This window comes from Macaca mulatta, chromosome 7 (assembly GCF_049350105.2).
Source record: "Macaca mulatta isolate MMU2019108-1 chromosome 7, T2T-MMU8v2.0, whole genome shotgun sequence".
In the NCBI taxonomy this organism is placed as follows: Eukaryota; Metazoa; Chordata; class Mammalia; order Primates; family Cercopithecidae; genus Macaca; species Macaca mulatta.
In genome coordinates, this window is record NC_133412.1 from 143,486,368 (window position 1) to 143,492,382 (window position 6,015).

The 6,015-nt window shown below is 37.8% G+C and overlaps 2 long non-coding RNA genes across 3 annotated transcripts in view; both read right to left on the bottom strand.

Annotated features, from left to right (window-relative positions):
- Positions 1-6,015, bottom strand: part of LOC114679595 (uncharacterized) — a 167,344-nt gene that overhangs the window by 56,192 nt on the left and 105,137 nt on the right. The window lies entirely within an intron of this gene.
- On the bottom strand, positions 102-5,866 carry LOC144330353 (uncharacterized). 2 transcript variants are annotated; one of them, XR_013396421.1, is made up of 2 exons: positions 5,566-5,866; positions 102-242 (listed from the first exon to the last, which is right to left on the bottom strand). It is a non-coding gene; the product is annotated as an uncharacterized LOC144330353 (long non-coding RNA). The 2 variants fall into 2 exon arrangements; XR_013396422.1 differs by having other exon boundaries at positions 102-253.

Here is a 6,015-nt window from a genome sequence, read left to right on the forward strand (position 1 = left end):
AGCACTATTTCTCATATCTCTACCTCTTTGCTGTAGTATGATTAGAACAGTCAAGTGGCAAATAAGGAAACTCCCAGTGTACTGCCACACTTATAAGTGAGTGTTTTTTTTTTTGTTTTTTTTTGTTTGTTTGTCTTTTTGAGATGGAGTCTCGCTCTGTTGCCCAGGCTGGAGTGCAGTGGCACGATCTCAGCTCACTGCAACGTCTGCTACCTGGGTTCAAGCAATTCTTCTGCCTCAGCCTCCCGAGTAGCTGGGACTACAGGTGCCCACCACCACGTCCAGCTAATTTTTGTATTTTTGGTAGAGACAGGGTTTCACCATATTGGCCAGGCTGGGAGTGACTGTTTTTTCTTTTCTTTTTTTTTTTTAAAGCCAAACATCTTTATGAAATTATCAAACTATCCTTTGCAGGCATTAAATTCTTCAGCTTTAGATTCTTCACCTTCCTTTTGCTTTGTCATATAATGACTTCACTTTCTCTTGACTCATATGAGTCTATAGGTATACCTTTCTTATAGCAACCCGGCACCCACATAAAAGCTGCATTTTCAAAATGAGATAAAAAGACAGTTTGCAAAAAGTATAAGGTTTTCACATCTGCTGGCATAGCTGCAGTGATGACTTCACAAATTTTCTTTTCTTTTTTTCTTTTTCTTTTCTTTTCTTTTTACAAAGGCCCTTATGCTGGAGTCATGTATCTAGAAATTGTGGGCAACTGCAGCTGCAGACCTCAATCTATGGTACATATCAAGCATTTCAGCTTTTTATTATAATGTCATGACTTTTACCTGCTTCTTGGGGCACTTTGAGCATCATTAGCGGCACTCTGCATGGGTCCCATGGTGTTATTCAAGGTTTATGGTATTGCAGTAAACATGATGAAAAAATATGTGAGAACTGTAAAACATCACTTTTTACTGCAATGTAAATTTACTGGAGAGGAACTGCTCACGTGGAGATGATTAGTGGCATATGTATTCATATTTGCAACATATCCTAAAGACTCTTCAATATTTGTTGTAATTTTGTCTTTATTTCTTATTTGATACAGTTTTAAGAGTAATATATATATATATTACTCATATATATGAGTATATATACTCTTAAAGTATACATATACACACTTTAAGTTCTGCAGAATGTGCAGGTTTGTTACATAGGTATACATGTGCCATGGTGGTTTGCTGCACCTATCAACCCGTCGTCTACATTAGGTATTTGTCCTAATGCTATCCCTTCCCTAGCCCTCCACCTGCCAACAGGCCCCAGTGTGTGATGTTCTCCTCCCTGTGTCCATGTGTTCTCATTGTTCAACTCCCACTTATGAGTGAGAACATGTGGTGGTTTTCTGTCCCTGTGTTAGTTTGCTGAGAATGATGGTTCCCAGCTTCATCCATGTCCCTGCAAAGGACATAAACTCATCCTTTTTATGGCTGCATAGTATTCCATGGTGTATATGTGCCACATTTTCTTTATCCAGTCTATCACTGATGGGCATTTGGGTTGGTTCCAAGTCTACCGCTATTGTGAACAGTGCCACAATAAACATATGTGTGCATGTGTCTTCATAGTAGAATGATTTATAATCCTTTGGGTATATACCCAATAATGGGATTACTGGGTCAAATGGTATTTCTGGTTCTAGATCCTTGGAATCGCCACACTGTCTTCCACAATGGTTGAACTAATTTATACTCCCACCAAGAGTGTAAAAGTGTTCCTATTTCTCCACATCCTCTCCACCATCTGTAGTTTCCTGACTTTTTAATGATCACCATTCTAACTGGTGTTGAGATGGTGTTTCATTGTGGTTTTGATTTGCATTTCTCTAATGACCAGTGATGACGAGGTTTTTTTCACGTTTGTTGGCTGGATAAATGTCTTCTTTTGAGAAGTGTCTGTTCATATCCTTTGCCCACTTTTTGATGGAGTTGTTTTTTTCTTGTAAATTTAAGTTCTTTGTAGATTCTGGATATTAGCCCTTTGTCAGATGGATAGATTGCAAAAATATTCTCCCATTCTGTAGGTTGCCTGTTCACTCTGATGATCGTTTCTTTTGTGGTGCAGAAGCTCTTTAGTTTGATTAGATCCCATTTGTCAATTTTGGCTTTTGTTGCCATTGCTTTTGGTATTTTAGACATGAAATCTTTGCCCATGCCTATACGTGAATGGTATTGCCTAGGTTTTCTTCTAGGGTTTTTATGGTTTTAGGTCTTACATTTAAGTCTTTAATCCATCCTAACTTAATTTTTGTATAAAGTGTAAGAAAGGGGTTTGTTTTCTGCATATGGCTAGCCAGTTTTCCCAACACTATTTATTAAATAAGGAATCCTTTCCACATTGCTTGTTTTTGTCAGGTTTGTTACATAGGTATACACATGCCATGGTGGTTTGCTGCACCTGTCAACCCATCGTCTACTTTAGGTATTTCTCCTAATGCTATCCTTCCCCTAGCCCTCCACCCCCCAACAGGCTCTGGTGTGTGATGTTCCCAGCATCTATAGTTTCCTAACTTTTTAATGATCGCCATTCTAACTGGCGTGAGATGGTATCTCATTGTGGTTTTGATATGCATTTCTGTAATGACCAGTGAGGATAAGCAGGAGGATTGCTTGAGCCAAGGAGTTTGAAACTACAGTGAGCTATGATTGTGGCATTGTACTCCAGCCTAGGTAACAGAGCAAGACCCTATCTCTAATGTATATATTCTTTTTTCTATTAAACACATTCAATTCTATAAACTTCCTTCAAAGCACCTCTTTTGCTGCATCCAACAGATTTGGTAAGGTTTATTTTCTATTTCATTTAGTGCAAAATATCTTTAATTTCTTTACATTTCATTACACATGTGTTATTTAGAGGAGTGTTGTTTAATCTACGAGTACTTTGGAATTTTCTAGCTATCTTTCTGTCATTGATTTCTAGTTTAATTCCATAACAGTCTGAGGGCATACTTTGTATGATTTTTATTCTTTCAAATCTGTTGAGGTGTGTTATGTGGTTGTCTGTCTTGATGAATGTTTTTGAACTTGAGAAGAATGCCTATTCTGTTGTTGTGGAGTACGCTTTAGATGTCAATTAGATACAGCTGATTGATGGTGCGCTTCCACTATGTCCTCAATGATTTTCTGCCTACTTGATTTGTCAATTGCTGATAAGAGGATTGATTAAGTCTCTTTAAGTCTATTCATATATTTCTCATATATTTGCATCTCTACCAGTTTTTGCTCATGTATTTTGCTGCTTTGTTCGGTGTATATACATTAAGAATTTTGTCTTCTTGGAGAGAATAGGTCCCCTTTATCATTATATAATGCCTCTCTTCTTCCATGATTTTCAGTGCTCTGAAGTCTGATTTGTCTGAGATTAATACAACTACTCAAACTTTCTTTTGATTAGTGTTAACATACTATATGTACTTTTCTCCCTCTTTCTTCAGTTCTGTTCACTCTGTTGATGACCTCATCAAAGGCACTGTTCACTTGTTAGTTTTTTAATGCAAGAATTTCCTTTTAATTCTCCACTTCTTTGCTTTTATTGCCCATTTGTTCTTGCATGTTGTACACTTTTTCCATCAGAGTTCTTAGCATATTAATCATATTTTAAATTCCCAGTGTGATCATTGCAATGTCCCTGCCATGTCTGAATCTGATTCTGATGCTTGTTTTGTCTCTTCAAACTGTGCTTTTTATCGTTCATTTTTGTTGAATATTGGACATGATATACTGGGTAAAACGAACTCGAGTGAATAGGCCTTCATTGATGTGGTGGTAATATATGCGGTAGGGAGCATTCTGTAAGTCCTATGATTAGGCTTCTTAGTAAGCCTAGGTCCCCAGACTGAACATTCACAAGTGTTTTTCAGTCTCCTCACCCCCATTTAGGTAAAACAGGAAGGTTGGAGGAGGCTGGAGTGGTTATTCCCCTTCCTCCAGTTGGCTAGGCACTGGTAAAACCCAATGCGATTAGGTTCTAACAAGAGTTTACTTTGGGGCCAGGCTTACATTAAAGAAAACAGAATTCTCTGGGCATATTTCAGAATAGTTACTTTCACCTACACCTGCTAGGAGCACAAGGGGATTTTTCTCTGATATTCATTATGAAAATCAGGTGGGACTCTTACAGGTAAAACTCGCAAGTGTCCCTTCTCCAATCCACACATGGCTTGGCCTCCTCTTAAGAGATTTTCTCTGTTAGTCCACGATCAGCCTCCAGGAAGTATTCAATTACCTTTAGGTATTCCTACCCAATGCTGGCTCCAGTGGCGGTTTCTGGGCAGGTGCTCCTCCAGGTAAACTATGATTTTCTGCACCTGCCTGTGTCTCCAGTTTTCAGGGTGGTGGTTTGTCCTGTGACTTCAACTCAAAGTAAGAGTTTAGTTGTTCAGCTTTTTTCTTTGCTATGATGGGAATTAAATTTTTCAAACTTTTTACATGTCAACCTGGAAACCAGAATTCCCTTATGCTTTTAAAGAAACTGCCAATTTTCTAGACGAGTTGTACCATATTACATGATACCACCAATGTATTAGAGATTTCATTTCTCCACATCCTTGCCAGCATTTCATACTGTCATTAATTTTTTTTTTTAGGTATCTAATAGATGTGTAGTGATCTCAATGTAGTCTAAAACTGCATTTCCTTCATAGTGATGTCAAACATTCTTTTCAGAGCTAATTTGCCATCAGTGTATCCTCTGCAGTGAAATGTCTCTATGTTTTTTGCCCATTTTCCAATTGGATTTTTTTTAACTGAGTTTACAGAGTTATTTATTCTAGATATGAGTCTTTTGCCAGATATGTGGTTTACATGTATTTTCTCTCAGACTCTACATTTTTCATCCTTTTAACAGGGCCTTTGGCAAACAAAAGTTCGTAACATTGATGCGTCAATTTGTCAAGTTTTTCTTTTATGAATATTCTTTGGTAAGAGCTATTCAGTAAGTTGAAGCCTTTCTCCTGCGGTTTTTCCTAAAAGTTTTATACTTATTTTACATTTAAATCAATGATCCTTTTTTGAGTGACTTGTTTAATGAGTGAATAATAAGCGGAGACTCTTTTTTTCTCCTATGAAATCCAATTGCTCCCCCAGATAACTATCTTATGAATCATGTCTATCACAAATTATTATCACTAGATAATCAACTTAATTTACTTTTTGTTAAAACCAACTTGCTGAAAAGAATACAAATTTTGACTAGGAGGAGAAAGGTGGAGTGGATTTATGATTTTATGGCAATTATAAGGGGAGTGTTTCAATGGAGACTTTAGGCAACTAGAACTCAGCATGAAACCAGAAGGTAGAAGCTGATAAAGACAGGGGTAAAAAGGAGAAAATGAGTTCAAAACAACTAACTTTCAGCCAGGTGCGGTGGCTCATGCCTGTAATCCCAGCACTTTGGGAGGCCAAGGTGGGCGGATCACGAGGGCAAGAGATGGAGACCATCCTGGCTAACATGGTGAAACCCCGTCTCTACTAAAAATACAAAAAATTAGCCGAATGTGACGGCATGTGCCTGTAGTCCCAGCTACTCGGGAGGCTGAGGCAGGAGAATGGCGTGAACCCGGGAGGCGGAGCTTGCAGTGAGCCGATATCGCGCTACTACATTCCAGCCTGGGCGAACAGAGTGAGACTCTCTGTCTCAAAAAACAAAACAAAACAAAACAATCCTCAATTCTGTCCTTTTGCCTAGGGATCAGATCATTGCAAACGCCAAATTAAAACACAAAACAAAACAACAATAGAGGGCAATTTTGCATGCAAATTATGCTAAGGTATAAAGCATATCTTAGTATTTCTCAAAATGTAGTCATCTGTGGATTTACTGAACGAATTTGTCATATCTGCTTATAATCATACACTACTTCATAATTTTTGACAACCATAAATAATATAATTTCTTGACATGTTATCATTGTAATTATCAGGTGATGCTTTGGAGGCTGATTATCATACTATGTGAGGTATTACAAAGAAAATCAAGACTCTTAGCAGACTGTGATCATTTTTCTTT